This window comes from Hylobates moloch, unplaced genomic scaffold (assembly GCF_009828535.3).
Source record: "Hylobates moloch isolate HMO894 unplaced genomic scaffold, HMol_V3 SCAFFOLD_9, whole genome shotgun sequence".
NCBI classification, from domain to species: Eukaryota; Metazoa; Chordata; class Mammalia; order Primates; family Hylobatidae; genus Hylobates; species Hylobates moloch.
Genome location: NW_026652284.1, coordinates 37,347,728 through 37,367,659, shown reverse-complemented (window position 1 = coordinate 37,367,659; position 19,932 = coordinate 37,347,728). Strand labels below are relative to the sequence as shown.

Below are 19,932 nucleotides of genomic sequence, written 5' to 3'. Positions count from 1 at the left end.
ACTAGAGTGCTATTTTTATTAGTAGTTTGGCTTTAATTAATGTTTTGTAGTATGAATAATTTTAGAATTAAACCATGAACAGGTTTGAATCAGCAGCCTAATCTTCACATTCTAAAATAACTTGAAATGAATCAGTGCATAAAGAAGGCAGATTCATCTTGATGTGTATGAAGGAGCTGACATAGGCGCTTTCTTCATTTGTTCTTTAGTGTCACATGTGAAACAAATTGACTCTCTTGATACCCATAAGGTGCATTTAGGGGTCCAATTGTTTTCTTGCTTTATAAAGCTGTACTTGTCCTAACTAAATTTCTACTTTCACCATATTTTATTCACAACAATCTGTTTCATCTGAGGTTCAGTTTGGCTATTGAGACTGATTGCCAAAAAGTGAGTTTGCCACCAGAAATTCAATTATAAAAACAACATATAATATAATATAATATAAATACAATATAAAATAATATAATATAATATAATATATAATATAATATAATATAATATAATATAATGCAATATAAAAACTAGACAGCTGTCCCTCTGTATTTTAAAGCAGTAAAAATATTACTTGGCTTCTCATTTACATGGCAGATCCGATTCATCATGTTAACATAGTTAAACAGAAGAAGAAATATTTCACATAGATAGCACTGTCAAAGCAGTCAGTTCTAGAAAGAAAGTAGTAATTTAAAAAAAAAAGAAAATATAATATGGAATCAATGAATGGAATCATAACAATGACATTTTCAATATCACATAGAAAATCATGATTCTTTGTAGGTAAAACAAAGGGAAAACTAATGTGCACTTATATTTAAAATTAAAAAGATTAAAGAAACTGGCTTCTTGAAAAGAGCATAGTATATTTAAAAACTAAAATAAAGAGTGCAATTAAAAATAATTCAAATCGTTTTCAGGGACAAAAAAAGGAAATAATTAACATTTATTATAATACCTGAGTTTTCCTTCCTTCATGAAAAGGGTGCTGAAAATCATTTTAAAAATTTTAGTTCTAAATAAAATAGATTCAAGAGTTTTTAAAGATCACTGAAAATTGCTTTGGAATTGAAGAAAATAACATTGAATGATTTATAGCTTTTAGGAGAGATGGGATACAAGTCAGTGACCTGAAGAAATGGAAAGAATGAAGACTCAGGAAATAAAACAGACAACGAAAAAGATAAGAATATTCCACAGAGAAGTTAGGTAATATAAGTGTAGCTTTGGGGGCTCAGATTAGGAAAAATGGCATTAGTTTTTGTTTTTTACAAAAACTCTAAAAGAAGCTTAAAAATGGTTTATTTTTCCACAGTGCAGGAGTGATAAGACACAGTTTTAAGTGTCTGTGTGTGTATGCATATATGTGTGTGCATGTGTATGCATACGTGTGTGCATGTGTATGCATACATATATTGGTATGTAACCACACGTGTACATGCAAGGATGTGCCTGGGTATGCACGTGCATATTTATGTGTATAAACGCTATGGAGACTCTAGATGCTTTGATCCTCTGTATCATATATCTCTTAAGTTAAGAAAAGGGTATTCGCCACCCTTCTCATTGGAAGGTACAGGTGAGGTGATGCTTTCTTCTATTATTTTCCTTTCGGCTTCTTGCTCCAATTCTTCTACCTCCTGCGGGCGTTTTTCCAATAACTCAGCCTGCCTCTTCTGTTTATTTTTCAGTTTTTTCTTTTTGTTTTTAGAATTTTTCCTATAGGTTTCTGCTGTGGAGCCGTACTCACTGCAGACCCTGAAGGAGGAGGAATACCTGCTTTCTGCCACTCAGTGATCTCAGCTGCCGTTGTTCTCACATATGCATCATCCACACACATCAAGATGTTTTGTGGCTTTATGTCAATATGAGTAATCTTGGTCTTAGTGTGTGATATTCTAACCCTTGAAGGAACTGTTGAATGATTCTCTTCACACAACGTACTGGGAGGCCTTGATACTTGGACTTGATGTTCCAGTTGAGGAGATGGTGGCCAAGTACTCCGAAGACCATGCAGACATGTATCCCATTCATGCCTGAAATCTTGAAGTAGTCAATGAGCTGGATCACCATTTCTTTGTTTGGGTCACTGGGATCATTTTCTCGAACACATTTGAACAATTTTATTTCATCCAAGGGTGTGTCTGTATCATGCTGAGCACTTTTTACAACTTTTGTTGCAACAAATCTTTTCCCCTACATATCCCAGCACAGCCAGATAGTAGAGAAGTGCCCCCTATAAATTACCTTGGGCAGTATGGCCATTTTCACGATATTGACTCTTCCAACCCATGAGTATGGAATGTTCTTCCATTTGTTTGTATTCTCTTTTATTTCATTGAGCAGTGGTTTGTAGTTCTCCTTGAAGAGGTCCTACATATCCCTTGTAAGTTTGATTCCTAGGTATTTTATTCTCTTTGAAGCAATTGTGAATGGGAGTTCACTCATGATTTGGCTCTCTGTTTGTGATTGGTGTACAAGAATGCTTGTGATTTTTGTACATTGATTTTGTATCCTGAGACTTTGCTGAAGTTGTTAATCAGCTTAAGGAGATTTTGGGCTGAGACAATGGGGTTTTCTAGATATACAATCATGTCATCTGCAAACAGGGACGATTTGGCTTCCTCTTTTCCTAATTGAATACCCTTTATTTCCTTCTCCTGCCTGATTGCCCTGGCCAGAACTTCCAGCACTATGTTGAATAGGAGTGGTGAGAGAGGGCATCCCTGTCTTGTGCCAGTTTTCAAAGGGAATGCCTCCAGTTTTTGCCCATTCAGTATGATATTGGCTGTGGGTTTGTCATAGCTAGCTCTTATTATTTTGAGATATGTCCCATCAATACCTAATTTATTGAGAGTTTTTAGCATGAAGGGTTGTTGAATTTTGTCAAAGGCCTTTTCTGCATCTATTGAGATAATCATGTGGTTTTTGCCATCCCCATCAGGCTACCAATGACTTTCTTCACAGAATTGGAAAAAACTACTTTAAAGTTCATATGGAACCAAAAAAGAGCCTGCATCGCCAAGTCAATCCTAAGCCAAAAGAACAAAGCTGGAGGCATCATGCTACCTGACTTCAAACTATACTACAAGGCTACAGTAACCAAAACAGCATGGTACTGGTACCACAACAGAGACATAGATCAATGGAACAGAACAGAGCCCTCAGAAATAATGCCACATACCTACAACTATCTGATCTTTGACAAACCTGACAAAAACAAGCAAGGAAAGGATTCCCTATTTAATAAATGGTGCTGGGAAAACTGGCTAGCCATATGTAGAAAGCTGAAACTGGATCCCTTCGTTACACCTTATACAAAAATTAATTCAAGATGGATTACAGACTTACATGTTAGACATAAAACCATAAAAACCCTAGAAGAAAGCCTAGGCAATACCATTCAGGACATAGGCGTGGGCAAGGACTTCATGTCTAAAACACCAAAAGCAATGGCAACAAAAGCCAAAATTGACCAATGGGATCTAATTAAACTCAAGAGCTTCTGCACAGCAAAAGAAACTACCATCAGAGTGAACAGGCAACCTACAGAATGGGACAAAATTTTTGCAACCTACTCATCTGACAAAGGGCTAATATCCAGAATCTACAATGAACTCAAACAAATTTACAAGAAAAAAACAAACAACCCCATCAAAAAGTGGGCAAAGGACATGAACAGACACTTCTCCAAAGAAAGACATTTATGCAGCCAAAAAACACATGAAAAAATGCTCATCATCACTGGCCATCAGAGAAATGCAAATCAAAACCACAATGAGATACCATCTCACACCAGTTAGAATGGCCATCATTAAAAAGTCAGGAAACAACAGGTGCTGGAGAGGATGTGGAGAAATAGGAACACTTTTACACTGCTGGTGGGACTGTAAACTAGTTCAACCATTGTAGAAGTCAGTGTGGCGATTCCTCAGGGATCTAGAACTAGAAATACCATTTGACCCAGCCATCCCATCACTGGGTATATACCCAAAGGACTATAAATCATGCTGCTATAAAGACACATGCACACGTATGTTTATTGCGGCACTATTCACAATAGCAAAGACTTGGAACCAACCCAAATGTCCAACAACGATAGACTGGATTAAGAAAATGTGGCACATATACACACCATAGAATACCACGCAGTCATAAAAAATGATGAGTTCATGTCCTTTGTAGGGACATGGATGAAAACTGGAAAACATCATTCTCAGTAAACTATTGCAAGGACAAAAAACCAAACACCGCATGTTCTCACTCATAGGTGGGAATTGAACAATGAGAACTCATTGACACAGGAAGGGGAACATCACACTCTGGGGACTGTTGTGGGGTGAGGGGTGGGGGGAGGGACAGCATTAGGAGGAGTTAATGGGTGCAGCAAACCAACATGGCACATGGATACATATGTAACAAACCTGCACATTGTGCACATGTACCCTAAAACCTAAAGTATAATTATAAAATAATAAAATAAAATAAAATAAAATAAAAAGAGAAGTGCCCCCATCCAAGCTTTCTAATAACATGATACCGGCCATTGAAGAGGTCTGCAATTTTCACTGGATGATAGCCACCTTTGCAGTAGTCCGCAGGGTCCTCTTGCTCCTCATCATCTGATCCAGGATCTCCTCCTTTGGCTCTGGTGGTGTGGGGTCTGCCAAAGGTGGCTGTGGTGGTGGTGGCGGTGGAGGAAGAGGAACTAAAGGAGCTTTCTATTGAGGCTCCAGCTTTGTAGGGTGTTTCTCTCTTTTCGTCCTCCGCTTTTGGGCCTGAATGGGCAGCACTTTCCTGGAGCTCATTCCGACGCGGCGGAAGCGGGGCTATAGGGGCTTCGCGGAGGTGACCGCGACGCGGGCGCGGAAACCAGCCAGGCTGCGGCTTTCACTTGCTCAACCGGCTGTGAGGAGGTGGGAACTGCGCCTGCGCCGCCGCCGTCCCGCTCTGGCGGATGGCGAATACTGCGCAGAAGTGAAACTAAAAACAACAGGATTAGAGGAGGCGGCGGAGGCAGAGACCTCAAAGGACAATGGTGAAGCTGAGGACCAGGAAGAGAAAGAAGACCCTGAGAAAGAAAACACTGAAAAAGAAGATGATGTAGATCAGGAACTTGCGAACATAGACCCTACATGGATAGAATCACCTAAAACCAATGGCCGTCTTGAAAATGGCCCATTCTTACTGGAGCAGCAACTGGACGATGAAGAGGATAATGAAGAAGACCGCCCAAATCCTGAGGAATATAATCTTGATGAGCCGAATACAGAAAGTGATTACACATATAACAGCTCCTATGAACAATTCAATAGTGAATTGCCAAAGGTATGGCATAAAATTCCCGAGTCACAGTTTCCAGAGTTTTCCACCGCGTTGTTCTCTGGATCCTTAGAACCCGTGGCCTGCGGTTCTGTGCTTTCTGAGGGATCACCACTTACTGACAGAAGCAGGACGGTTTCAGCCTCCAGTACTGGGGACTTGCCAAAAGGAAAAACCCGGGAGGCTGACTCGTTGGTGAATCCCCTGGATACACGGAATGCAGATAAAATTAGAGTAGAAATTGCTGACCTGGGAAATGCTTGTTGGGCGCATAAACACTTCACGGAAGACATCCAGATGCGTCAGTACCGTTCCATAGAGGTTTTAATAGGAGCGGGATACAGCACCCCTGCAGACATCTGGAGCACAGCGTGTATGGCATTTGAGCTGGCAACGGGTGATTATTTGTTTGAACCACATTCTGAGGAAGACTATTGCAGAGACGAAGATCACATAGTATTGATCATTGAACTGCTGGGGAAAGTCCTGTTTACTGACCGTTTTCTTCCGGAAAAAAATACGCTATGTTGGGGAAATATTTCGAGGAGTTTTTCACCAGAAAAGGAGAACTGCAACATTACCAGGCTGAAACCCTGGTGCCCTTTTGATGTACTTGTGGAGAAGTACGGCTGGCCCCATGAAGATGCTGCACAGTTTACAGATTTCCTGATCCCTATGTTAGAAATGGTTCCAGAAGAAAACGAGCCTCAGCTGGCGAATGCCTTCGGCATCCTTGGTTGAATTCTTAGCAAATTCTACCAAAATTGCATTCTGAGCTAGCAAGTGTTCCCAGTGTGTTGGACCTAAACAGTGACTCTCATTCTTTAACAGGATTATAAGTGAGCTGTCTTCATCCTCAGACCTTTATTTTGCTTTGAAGTACTGTTGTTTGACATTTTGCTTTTTGTGCACTCTGATCCTGGGGAAGGGTAGTCTTTTGTCTTCACCTTAGTGGTTTGCTGACCGTTTTCTTCTGGAAACAATAACGTGTCTCTAAGCATTGTTTCTTGTGACATTCAAATGTCATTTTTTAAATGAGAAATACTTTCCCCTTTGTGTTTTGGCAGGGTTTGTGACTATTTATGAAAAATATATTTTAGCTGAGTACTATATAATTTACAACCTTAAGAAATTATCAAGTTGGAACCAAGAAATAGCAAGGAAATGTGCAATGTTATCTTCTGGCAAAGGGACATCATTCCTGTATTATAGTGTATGTAAATGCACCCTGTAAATGTTACTTTCCATTAAACATGGGAGGGGGTCTCAAATTTCAGAAAAGCTACCAAGTCTTGAGTTCTGTGTAGCGTATGTTGCATGTAGCCAACTTTAACTGCTCCAAGGAGTTGTGCAAGCTTTTCATTCCATAACAGTCCTTTCACATTAGATTTTTTTTAAAGTGGCTCTGGGTTGTAAGATATCATTCTCTATATGGCACTTTAAAGGAAGAAAAGATATGCTTCTCATTCTAAAATATGCATAATAATTTAGCAGTCCCATTTGTATTTTTGCATATTTTTAAAAGTATTTTTAAAGAAAAAGAGCGATTTTACTTGAAAAATGTAAAGGCTTAGTACCATGTCATAATTCCTCCTCTGGGCACTGTAAGTTAAGCTCCACAAAGATTAAATTCGAAAAGAGAAATGTGTTCATTGTGTGGAATGAAAAAATACATATAGTTTTGGAAAAGCATAATCACGCTTGTCTAGAACACAAGGTATGGTATATACAATTTGCAGTGCAGTGGGCAGAATATTCCTCACAGCTCAAAGGTAACAGTGATCATATTCATTCCATAGATAGCTTTATTTGTGGCTACAACAAATTTGAGCAGCTTTTTTATTGTCTTTCCATGAAATGAAGTTGAGAAAATGATTTTCCCTTTGCAGGTTGCACACAGTTTTGTTTACGCATTTCCTTAAAATTAATTGTAGAATCCAAGACACAAACCACAGTTGGCAATACAATTTTAGAATGTAACATATAGAGGTATATTTAGTCTGTTTTAGAAGTCGGTGGATTGAATGTCTTTTTATTTTAAATTTTACATTAATTAAGGTGCCTCGTTTTTTACTTTGTCCATTAACATTTATCCATATGCCTTTGCAATAACTAGATTGTGAAAAGCTAACAAGTGTTGTAACAATACTCCATTGTTTGAAGTGTTTGCGGTTGTCTTAAAAATTAAAATATTGGTCAGGCGCAGTGGCTCACGCCTGTAATCCCAGCACTTTGGGAGGCCGAGGTGGGTGGATCACGAGGTCAGGAGATCAAGACCATCCTGACTAACACGGTGAAACCCCGTCTCTACTAAAAATACAAAAAATTAGCCGGGTGTGGTGGCGGGCGCCTGTGGTCCCAGTTACTCTGGAGGCTGAGGCAGGAGACTGGCGTGAACTCGGGAGGCGGAGCTTGCAGTGAGCCGAGATCACGCCATTGCACTCCAGCCTGGGCGACAGAGCGAGACTCTGTCTTAAAAAAAAAAAAAAAAAAAAAAATTAAACTGTTTTGTTTTGCTTTGTTTCCGGATTAAAAAAAAAAAAAAAAAGAAAAGGGTAAAGAGAGAGTAACCATAGGGTCTCTATTTTTTGTATTCAAGAAGCAGTCAGAACACCCGGATGATTAAAAACATGATCTTTAGAGTCATACACATCTGGGTTAGAATTCTGACATTTCACTGTTACATCATGTCATATCAGGCAATTTCATTAGTCTTCTCATGTCTCAATTTCTTCTTTACGAATTGAAAATGGTAGTAACTTCTTCATAAGATTGTTTTAAGGACTGAATGAGATCATGTATAAAGCCCTCAATATAGTTCCCAGCACAGTGTATAATCAATACATGATATTCACCGTAATTATTATTTTTACTCATAAATGTACCAAGAATGAAACCAAGAAAAGACACACCAGAAAGTCCAGCAAAAGAAAATAGGAGATAGGAGGAGAGAACTGAGAATTGATTGACCAATGTCTGTCATAGCTCAAAAGACTTATGCAAGAGGAACCAAAAGCCTCCACTAATCCGTGACTGCTCTCTTCTCAGCAAGGCTGTGACCACACAGTCAACTGAGAGGATGGGAATAGTGAGGTTCCACAATAAATTTCATACTAAAATGCACTGCTCAATAGCAGAAACATTAGCTGATGATGATGAATACAATAGCCTAGCGTTTAACTGAGACATTTAAAGCAGCATTTGACATATTTTTCATAACTACCCTTCACTGGCAGTCTAAAAACAAAGAATAAAAAGCTTCTCTTCAATCAAACCATGTTCAAAAATGAAATAGATCCCTTGGTTTTATGTGTATGAGTATATTTACACTGAAAATGTATACATATATTCACAAATACATGCACAGAGCAATGTAGTACATGCAGCTGTGTAAGCATAAATGGCTTTAAAACGTATCAGCAAATCAACAACTGAATCATTAAACTGACAGGAAACCTTGTTCGAGATTCCCATGTCATTTTGCAAAGAAGGTACTGGATCTGACTAGAATGCATTAAGAGACCAGGGTGTTTGGAGTTTGAAAAACATCTTTAAAGGAAAAGAAAGAGAAGTATGACTGTTAGAAAAGGAAGCAGATGTTCTCACCAGAATAAAAAGTCAAATTATGAACACTTGAGCTTTACAACTGCTTTAAATAACCCTCTATGGTGAGGCATAAGAACTTTAAACTTTAATGAAAGCAAAAATCATTTCATCATACTGATGGTATAGAGCATTTCTTTTCCTTTTCATGGCTTCTTCTTTATTCTTAGTTCATTTCCATTTTTTTTTTCCTTGTGACCTGGTATTTGCTTCTATTATAAACTAAGACTATGCTAGCAAAAGAAAATGGACCAAGGAGGCATTTATCTGAATAATTCAGGCAGAAACAATTTATACTTGAAGTAGCAAGAAGTTTTAGACAAAGGAGAATTTTTGCTTGGATTAACCTTCGACCTGGTTCAGCTTCAGACTAAAATAATGATGATACCCGTGGTGCTGTAACTTTGAGTCAGCCAGTGTACTGAATAGTCGGCCCTGTGCTTTGGGACCCTGTTGTGATAATGCCAGCATTATCATGCATGCGAATGCTTACTTTCGAACACCGTTACTCAATTCTTATATCCTGAAAAACTTAGTGAGGGAAAATTGCATGCATTCAACGTTTATGAACCCTGATAAGCTCAGTTTCTAAATACTGGCATGAGTGTTGACTGGAAGGGCTGTCATCGGAGGCCCTGCCTTATGAGAACATCACATGTAGTGTTTCGACAACCTGCTGATAGACTGCAAGTGATGGATCTACAGCAGGATGAAGACTTCTGAATTAGCATTCAGGCCTTCTTCACTGTTGCTCACAGCAGAGACAGAGGACAGAAGGAAAAAAAAAAAAAGGATTAGATCTTTTCTCCTTGCCCCTGTAGTTTTCTTCTGGCAGCAGACTCTATTGATAGGAATGGGCCTGATAACCGCAACTACGCAGAATAGGAGAGTGGGGTGTGCCTTTGTAAGCATATCCTCTGAAATGACCTCAGCCAAGAATGCTGTGGAAAAGAAATGGTGATTCTAAAGAAAAGGCATTTGTAACTTTTTTTTATAAATTTTCCTTTAAGTTCTGGAATACATGTGCTCAACGTGCAGGTTTGTTATATAGGTATACACGTACCACGGTGGTTTGCTGCACCTATCAAAAGTCATCTAGGCTTTAAGCCCAGCATGCATTAGGTATTTGTCCTAATGCTCTCCCTCCCCTTCCCGCCTCCCATCCCCGCCTCGCCCCCTGACATGCGCAGGTGTGTGATGTTCCCCTCCCGGTGTCCATGTGTTCTCATTGTTCAGCTCCCACTTATGAGTGAGAACATGCAGTGTTTGGTTTTCTGTTCCTGTGTTAGTTTGCTTTTAAAATGTTTGAAAGATGAAATATTAGAAGAAAAGAAAATTGTTTTATGGAAATGTTTCACCAGTAGGCAAATTAGGTTAGAAGGAAGATTAATAATATCTAACCAGAGAAATCAACTCAGCGGACTCCATCAAATCGGCTCTCAGTGCAGCTAAAACAAAGCGGGCAGAAAAAGGCAGAGAAGCAACTTGCGGGGTCTACTTGCACCAGCGGCCCCTTGCGGGGATAGGTGGGGCTCCCAGGCCTTTGGCCTCAGACTGAGGGCGGCGCTGTTAGCCCCGTTTTTTTTTTCTATGTTTGTTTGTTTGTTTTTGTTTTTATTTGAGACAGAGTCTAGCTCTGTTGCCCAGGCTGGAGTGCAGTGGCGTGATCTTGGCTCACTGCAAGCTCCGCCTCCCGGGTTCCCGCCATTCTCCTGCCTCAGCGCCCCAAGTAGCTGGGACTACAGGCACTCGCCACCACGCCCAGCTAATTTTTTTGTATTTTTAGTAGACGGGGTTTCGCTGTGTTAGCCAGGATCTTCTCCATCTCCTGACCTCGTGATTCACCCGCCTCGGCCTGCCAAAGTGCTGGGATTACAGGTGTGAGCCACCGCGTCCGGCCCCAGCCCCCTTTCTTTGAGGCTTTTGGATGTGGACTGAGTCACTCCAGGCTTCTCTTCTTCACCAGCTTGCAGACGACCTATTGTGTGACTTTGACTTATAATCCTGTGAGCCAAGTCTCCCTAATAAAGTCTCTTTGTGTGTGTGTGTGTGTGTGTGTATATATATACATATGTATATGTGTGTATATATATATATACATATGTATATGTGTGTATATATTGGGTCTGTCCCTCTGGAATGCCGTGGCTAACGTAAGGACTTCTAAAGAAATAGATGTGCATTAGAGACAAGAAAGAATGGAAATCACTAAATGAAGCCATCTACTCTTACTGTTTAGCTTTGGAAAAGTAGTTCAAGGGAAAAGTTTTAGATTTCTGTTCTTTAGCACAACAAAGATCATATTGGGAAAACCAGACTCAAAGACTGTTTCAGCCTTATTGAGGTAACATTGACAAACAAAAAATTGTATATATTCAAGGTTATAATGTGATGTTTTGATATATGTACACACTATGAAATGACTGACACACTCAAGGTATTAATACATCCAGGCCGGGTGCAGTGGCTCAGAACTGTAATCCCAGCACTTTGGGAAGCCACAATGGGTGGAACATCTGAGGTCGAGAGTTTGAGACCAGCTTGGTCAACATGGTGAAACCCCATCTCTACTAAAAATATAAAAAATTAGCCAGACCTGGTGGTGTGCACCTGTAATCCCAGCTACTCAGGAGGCTGAGGCAGGAGGATTGCTTGAACTCAGGAGGCAGAGGTTGCAGTTGCCCAAGATCATGCCACTGCACTCCAGCCTGGGTGACAGAGTGAGACTCTGTCTCCAAAAAAAAAAAAAAGCCGTTCCCTCACATAGTTACCATTAGTGTGTGTGTGTGATGAGAACACTTAAGATCTACTCTCTTAGCAAATTTCAAATGAACAATATTATTAACTGTAGTCACCATGCTATACATTAGGTCTCCAGAACTTATTCATTTTATAACTGCAGAGGGACTCAAACAGCTGAAGTCAGGGCGTGGGATGCCTTTCTGGGGGCCAAGCCCAAGGGAGAATGTGGCAGAAGAGGAATTTGGGCTTTGGGAGGGAGCAGGGCATGGAACAGTTGAAGGTGGCAGAAGATGCCTATGGAATCCCTCCCTTAACTTTTCATATCTTCAGTAAAATTACCATTTTCACCAGTTTACTTGTGGAAAATGATGAGGAATCAGAGATCTGACCAATCTAGAATACCTCAGCTATGCTTTATTCAGGAGGCAAATTAATTTAGAAGAGAAATTAATAATACTTAACTTTCAAAAAATATAAATGGAATCCACATAGGAATTTGAAACATAGTAATGCGTTGCATAAGGACATTTTGGTTAATGAAAAACCACATATACAATGGTGGTTCCATGATATTATACTGTTATATTTTACTTTTCTATGTTTAGATAAGTTCTGATACACAAATACTTACCATTGTGCTCCATCTGCCCACAGTATTCAGTACAGTAACTTGCTGCACATGCTTGTAGCTTAGAAGGAATGGCTTATACCATATAGCCTAGGTGTATAGTTGGCAACACCATCTAGTTTTGTGTAAGTACACTTCATGTTGCCTACACGGCGAAAATCACCTGATGATGCCGTTGTCAGAAGGTATCCCTGTTGTTAAGCAATGCATGACTGGAGCATATTTGTATCTGCAAACTCAGGACAGGGAACTCTGTGGTGACATGTAGTGCAAGGAATTTGCTGAAGTCTTGGGGAATACTTAGGACTAATATTGATTTTGAGCCAAGTATTCTAAACCTCTGAGAGATAAGGAGATCCCAGTAACATCTAGGGTATGTAAAGCTCATGCACAACAGCTGAGGTCTCCTCACAGCAGTACAGCTGAAAGTGCAAATGCAGGAGCATCCAACTGGACTCTCACTGTTCATGTCCCCTCCTGCCCAAGCATTAGAATCTAGACCTCACTGCAGTTTTCGAGCATTGTGTTACCACTGTGTGATTTTGTTTTTTTAAATGAATAAGAAAGACGCAACTCTGCCAAACGGCTTTGTGAACAGAAGGGTTATTTCTCAGAGGGTAAGGAGTGAGTAAGTCCACATATGCCCTCAGTCAAGAGAGAGGGAAAGGAATTTTCAACTCAGAATTTCACACCCAGCCAAATTAAGCTTCATAAGCAAAGGAGAAATAAAATCATTTATAGACAAGCAAATGCTGAGGGATTTCATTACCACCATGCCTGCTCTTCAAGAGCTCCTGAAAGCACTAAATATGGAAAGGAAAAACTGGTACCAGCCACTGCAAAAACACACCAAAATATGAAGATCAATGACGCTATGAAGAAAGTGCATCAACTCATGTACAAAATAACTAATAGCATCATGATGACAGGATCAAATTCACACACAACAATACTAACCTTAAATGTAAAAGACACAGACGGGCAAATTGGATAAGGAGTTAAGACAAATCGGTGTGTTGTATTCAAGAGACCCATCCTGTGTGCAGACAAACATAGGCTCAAAATAAAAAGATGGAGGAAAATTTGCCAAGCAAATGGAAAGCAAAGAAGTGGGAGTTGCAATCGTAGTCTCTGACAAAACAGACTTTAAATCAACAAAGATCAAAAAAGACAAGGAAAGGCATTACATAATGGTAAAGGGAACAATTCAACAAGAAGAGCTAACTATTCTAAATATACATGCACCCAATAAAGAAGCACCCAGATTCACAAAACAAATTCTTAGGGATCTACAAAGAAACTTAGACTCCCACACTATAATACTGGGAGATTTTAACACCCCACTGTCAGTATTAGACAGATCAAAGAGACAGAAAATTAACAAAGACATTCAGGACTTGAACTCAGCTTTGGATCAAATGAATCTAGTAGATGCCTGCAGAACTCTCTACCCCAAAACAACAGAATATACATTCTTCTCAGTACCACATGGCACTTATTTCTAAAATTGACCATATAATTGGAAGTAAAACACTCCTCAGCAAATGTAAAGAAACTGAAATCATAACAGTATCTCAGACCACAGTGTAATCAAATTAGAACTCAGGAATAAGAAACTCACTCAAAACTACACAACTACATGGAAACTGGACACCTGCTCCTGAATGACTCCTGTGTAAATAATGAAATTAAGGCAGAAATCAAGAAGTTCTTTGAGATGAACGAGAACAAAGAGACAATATGCCAGAATCTCTGGGTTACAGCTAAAGCAGTGTTAACAGGGAAATTTATAGCACTAAATGCCCACATCAGAAAGCTAGAAAGATCTCAAATTAGCACCTAGACATCACAATTAAAAGAGCTAGCTAGGCAAGAGCAAACAAAACCAAAAGCTAACAGACAACAATAAATAAGATCAGAGAAGAATTGAAGGAGATAGAGACACGAAAAGCCCTCCAAACAATCAACGAATCCAGGAGCTGGTTTTTTGAAAAAACTAACAAAATAGATAAACCACTAGCTAGACTAATAAAGAAGAGAGAGAAGAATCAAATAGACACAAGAAAAAATGATAAAGAGATTTCACCACAGACCCCAAAGAAATAAAAACTACCGTCAGATAATATTATAAACACCTCTACACAAATAAACTAGACAATCTAGAAGAAATGATAAATTCCTGGACGCATACACCCTACCAAGACTAAACCAAGAGGAAGTTGAATCCCTGAATAGACCAATAACAAGCCCTGAAATTGAAGCAGTAATTAATAGCCTACCAACCAAAAAAACCCCAGGACCAGATGGATTCATAGCTGAATTCTACCAGGAATATAAAAAGGAGCTGAAACTATTCCAAACAATTGAAAAGGAGGGACTCCTCCCTAAATCATTTTATGAAGCCAGCATCATGCTGATACCAAAACAGGGAAGAGACACAACAAAAAAAAAGAAAACTTCAGGCAAATATCCCTGATGAACATCAATGCAAAAATCCTCAATAAAATACTGGCAAACTGAATCCAGCAGCACATCAAAAAACTTATCCACCACCATCAAGTTGGCTTCATCCCTGTGATGCAAGGCTGATTCAACATATGCAAATCAATAAATGTAATCCATCACATAAACAGAACCAAAGACAAAAACCACATGATTATCTCAATAGATGCAGAAAAGGCCTTTGATAAAATTCAACATCACTTCATGGTAAAAACCCTCAATAAACTAGGTATTGATGGAATATATCTCAAAATAATAGGAGCTATTTATGACAAACCTACAGCCAATATCCTATTGAATGGGCAAAAGCTGGAAGCATTCCTTTGAAAATCAGCACAAGACAAGGATGCCCTCTCTCACCACTCCTATTCAACATAGTATTGGAAGTTCTGGCCAGGGCAATTAGGCAAAAGAAAGAAATAAAGCATATTCAAATAGAAAGAGAGGAAGTCAGGTTGTCTCTGTTTGGAGACAACATGATTTTATATTTAGAAAACCCCATCATCACAGCCCAAAAACTCAAAAACTCCTTGAACTGATAAGCAGCTCCAACAAAGTCTCAGGATACAAAACTAATGTGCAAAAATCACAAGCATTCCTATACACCAACAATAGGCAAGCAGAGAGCCAAATCATGAGTGAACTCCCATTCACAATGGCTACAAAGAAAATAAAATACCTAGGAATACAGCTAACAAGGGATGTGAAGGACCTCTTCAAGGAGAACTACAAACCACTGCTCAAGGAAATAAGAGAGGACACAAACAAATGAAAAAACATTCCATCCTCATGGATAGGAGGAATCAATATCGTGAAAATGGCCATACTACCGAAAGTAATCTATAGATTCAATGCTATTCCCATCAAACCACAATTGACATTCTTCACAGAATTAGAAAAAAAAACTATTTTAAATTTCATATGGAATCAAACATCTCATATAGTCAAGACAATCCTCAGCAAAAAGAACAAAGCTGGAGGCATCACGCTACCTGACTTGAAACTATACTACGAGGCTACAGAAACCAAAGCATCGTAGTCCTGGTACCAAAACAGACATATAGGCCAACGGAGCAGAACAGAGACCTCAGAAATAACAACACAAATCTACAACCATCTGATCTTCAACAAACTTGACAAAAACAAGCAATGGGGAAAGGATCTCCTCCTATTCAGTAAATGGTGCTTGGAAAACCGGCTAGCCATATGTAGAAAACTGAAACTCGACCCATCCCTTACATCTTATATAAAAATTAACTCAAGATGGTCTGAAGACTTAGATGTAAAATTCAAAACCATAAAAACCCTAGAAGAAAGCCTAGGCAATACCATTCAGGACATAGGAATGGGAAAAGACTTCATGACAAAAACACCAAAAGCAATTGCAACAAAAGCCAAAATTGACAAATGGGATCTAATTAAACTAAAGAGTTAATGTACGGCAAAGAAACTAACATTAGAGTGAACAGGCAACCTACAGAATGGGAGAAAATTTTTGCAATCTACCCATCTGACAAGGGTCTAATACCCAGAATTTACAAGGAACTTAAACATATTTACAAGAAAAAAACAACCCTATCAAAAAGTGGGCAAAGGATATGAACAGACACTTCTCAAAAGAAGACATTTATGCAGCCAACAAACACATAAAAAAAAGTTCAACATCGCCTATCAGCAAATCAAAACCACAGTGAGTCACCATCTCACACCAGTCAGAATGGTGATTATCAAAAAGTCAGGAAACAATAGATACTGGTGAGGGTGTGGAGGAATAGGAACGCTTTTACCCTCTTGGTGGGAATGTAAATTAGTTCAACCATTGTAGAAGACAGCGTGGTGATTCCTCAATGATCTAGAATCAGAAATACGATTTGACCCAGCAATCCCATTACTGGGTATATACCCAAAGTAATATAAGTCGTTCTACTATAAAGACACATGCACACGTATGTTTATTGCAGCACTATTTACAATAGCAAAGACATGGAAACAAACAAAATGCCCATCAATGATAGACTGGATAAAGAAAATGTGGTAAATATACACCATAGAATGCTATGCAGCCATAAAGAGGAATGAGATTGTGTCCTTTGCAGGGACATAGATGGAGCTGGAACCCATCAGCCTCAGCAAACTAACTCAGGAACAGAAAACCAAACACCCCATGTTCTCACTCATAAGTGTGAGTTGAAAATTGAGAACTCATGGACACACAGAGAGTAACAACACACCAGGGCCTATTGAGGGGTGGGGAGCGAGGTAAGGAACTTAGACGATGGGTCAGTGGGTGAGGCAAACCATCATGGCACACCTATACCTATGTAACAAATCTGCACATTCTGCACATGTATCCCGTGTTTGTTTGTTTGGAAGAAATAAAGAAAAAATCTTCAATAAAAGTTTGGGGTTTTTAACTCTCAAAAAAAAAAAAGGAGAGAGAGAGAGTGAAAGCCAAGCTCCCCTGCATCAAAGGGGTCAATTAGGAAGCACCAAACTGAAAGTAACCAGCAATCTTTTATTCATTGTTGTAGTGCAGGCCAGGATGAAGGTGCCAGCTCCCACAGTGTTGCACATGGCCAAGGTGGTCTCACTACCAAAGGAGCTCTGAACCAAAGGCTCCTCCTATCTTATGGACCCAGAGAGGAAGAGGAAAGGACTAGTAGTGAAAAAAATACAATACCCATTCAAAATTAAGAAAATTTTCTTCAAGACTCCCCCAATAAGGTGTTCTCAAAAGATGCACCCAAAGCTAGGGGCAGCCCAATTAGGCGGCCTCGGAATGGAGGCACTTAAGGTAGAAATGTAGATACACAAGACAGGGTCAGCTGTAGAGTTGAGGGGAGTGGGGGTCAGGATCTGAGTCCTTGACTGCACTTCCCTTCAGGGATGGCAGTACACTAGCTGATGTGGGGAGGGCAGCTTCCCCAGTGAGCCTGCCAGATGACGACTTTGAAACCTCCTATGGTTTGACATGAAAGGTCACACATAGGATCTTGGCCTGGAGCCAGACACCTCATTTCCTGGTTGAAATATGTAATGCTAAAATTGTAAGTTATGCAGTCCTACCCAAATCTGATATTTTTATATTCACAACACAGTTTCCTTCATTTTCCTAATGAATAAATGGACTGCTTATTTTCATATGAATTGATAGTATCAACAAAGAGAAAGATACAAAGACATCAGGCCAGGCGCGGTGGCTCACACCTGTAATCCCAGCACTTTGGGAGGCCGAGGCGGGCAGATCCTCTGAGGTTGGGAGTTCAAGACCAGCCTGACCAGCATGAAGAAACCCTGTCTCTACTAAAAATACAAAATTAGCCGGGCATGGTGGCACATGCCTGTAATCTCACCTACTCAGGAGACTGATGCAGGAGAATCACTTGAACCCGAGAGGCGGAGGTTGTGGTGAGTGGAGATTGTGCCATTGCACTCCAGCCTGGGCAACAAGAGTGAAACTCCATCTCAAAAAAAAAAAAAAAAAGATACAAAGAGATCAAATATGGGACTTTGCATTTCAGCCAATAATAAAATATGTGCAATAATTTGCTTTGTTTCAATCTTCTCATTTTCTTCAGATGTTTTAGAATATTAAGAGGATTTTTTAGTAAGGAAATACGTAGATTAGATGTTTGAAGAGAATATATTGCTTTGACAATTCTAAATTTTTTTTCTGAAGAAGAATTCAACCTTTTACAAAATCCCAATGAAGACCATACTCCACTGAATCAAATAATCCTTTTCTTATCAATTACTATGTCCCCTCAGAGAAGGCAAAACATAAGTATGTAATTTTGCTGCTATTACAGAAGAGTCTTGCTGGCGGCCACTGGCAAACACATTAATCACTGAAGCACCTCAACTCCTCGGACCCTCAGTAAATACCTCTACCCCCTAAGAGAGATTTACTGTTGTTGTGTTCTGCTGTTGTGTTTATTATTATTATTATTATTATTATTATTATTATACTTTAAGTTTTAGGGTACATGTACACAACGTGCAGGTTCGTTACATATGTATACATGTGCCATGTTGGTGTGCTGCACCCATTAACTCTTCATTTAACATTAGGTATACTTCCTAATGCTGTCCCTCCCACCTCCCCCCACCCCACAACAGGCACCGGTGTGTGATGTTCCCCTTCCTGTGTCCTGTGTTCTCATTGTTCAATTCCCACCTATGAGTGAGAACATGCGGTGTTTGGTTTTTTGTCCTTGCAATAGTTTACTGAGAATGATGGTTTCCAGCTTCATCCATGTCCCTACAAAGACATGAACTCATCGTTTTTTATGGCTGCATAGTATTCCATGGTGTATATGTGCCACATTTTCTTAATCCAGTCTATCATTGTTGGACATTTGGCTTGGTTCCAAGTCTTTGCTGTTGTGAATAGTGCCACAATAAACATACGTGTGCATGTATCTTTATAGCAGCATGTTTTATAATCCTTTGGGTATATACCCAGTGATGGGATGGCTGGGTCAAATGGTATTTCTAGTTCTAGATCCCTGAGGAATCGCCACACTGACTTCCACACTGGTTGAACTAGTTTACAGTCCCACCAACAGTGTAAAAGTGTTCCTATTTCTCCACATCCTCTCCAGCACCTGTTGTTTCCTAACTTTTTAATGATATCCATTCTAACTGGTGTGAGATGGTATCTCATTGTGGTTTTGATTTGCATTTCTCTGATGGCCAGTGATGATGAGCATTTTTTCATGTGTCTTTTGGCTGCACAAATGTCTTCTTTTGAGAAGTGTCTGTTCATATCCTTCATCCACTTTTTGATGGGGTTGTTTGTTTTTTTCTTGTAAATTTGTTTGAGGTTGTTGTAGATTCTGGATATTAGCCCTTTGTCAGATGAGTAGATTGCAAAAATTTTGTCCCATTCTGTAGGTTGCCTGTTCACTCTGATGGTAGTTTCTGTTGCTGTGCAGAAGCTCTTTAGCTATTGTGTTTTTGTTGCTGCTGTGTTATACTGTTGTATTTTTGTTGTTGCATTATGCTGCTATATTTTTGTTGAACAGGAGGCGTGCATGAGCACAGCTGTCTATAGGTGGGTCCAAATGTGGGAGCTTGGTGTTTGGCTTGGCCTTGTGAATAGCCCCATCCTGTCTGCTTAGGCCCATGCTCCCACC

The 19,932-nt window shown here is 39.6% G+C and overlaps 1 protein-coding gene and 1 pseudogene across 4 annotated transcripts in view; both read left to right on the top strand.

Annotated features, from left to right (window-relative positions):
• The window catches only part of NKAIN3 (sodium/potassium transporting ATPase interacting 3), a 706,346-nt gene that overhangs the window by 578,092 nt on the left and 108,322 nt on the right, over positions 1 to 19,932 (top strand). The window lies entirely within an intron of this gene.
• Positions 4,780 to 6,068, top strand: LOC116813737 (SRSF protein kinase 2-like; annotated as a pseudogene).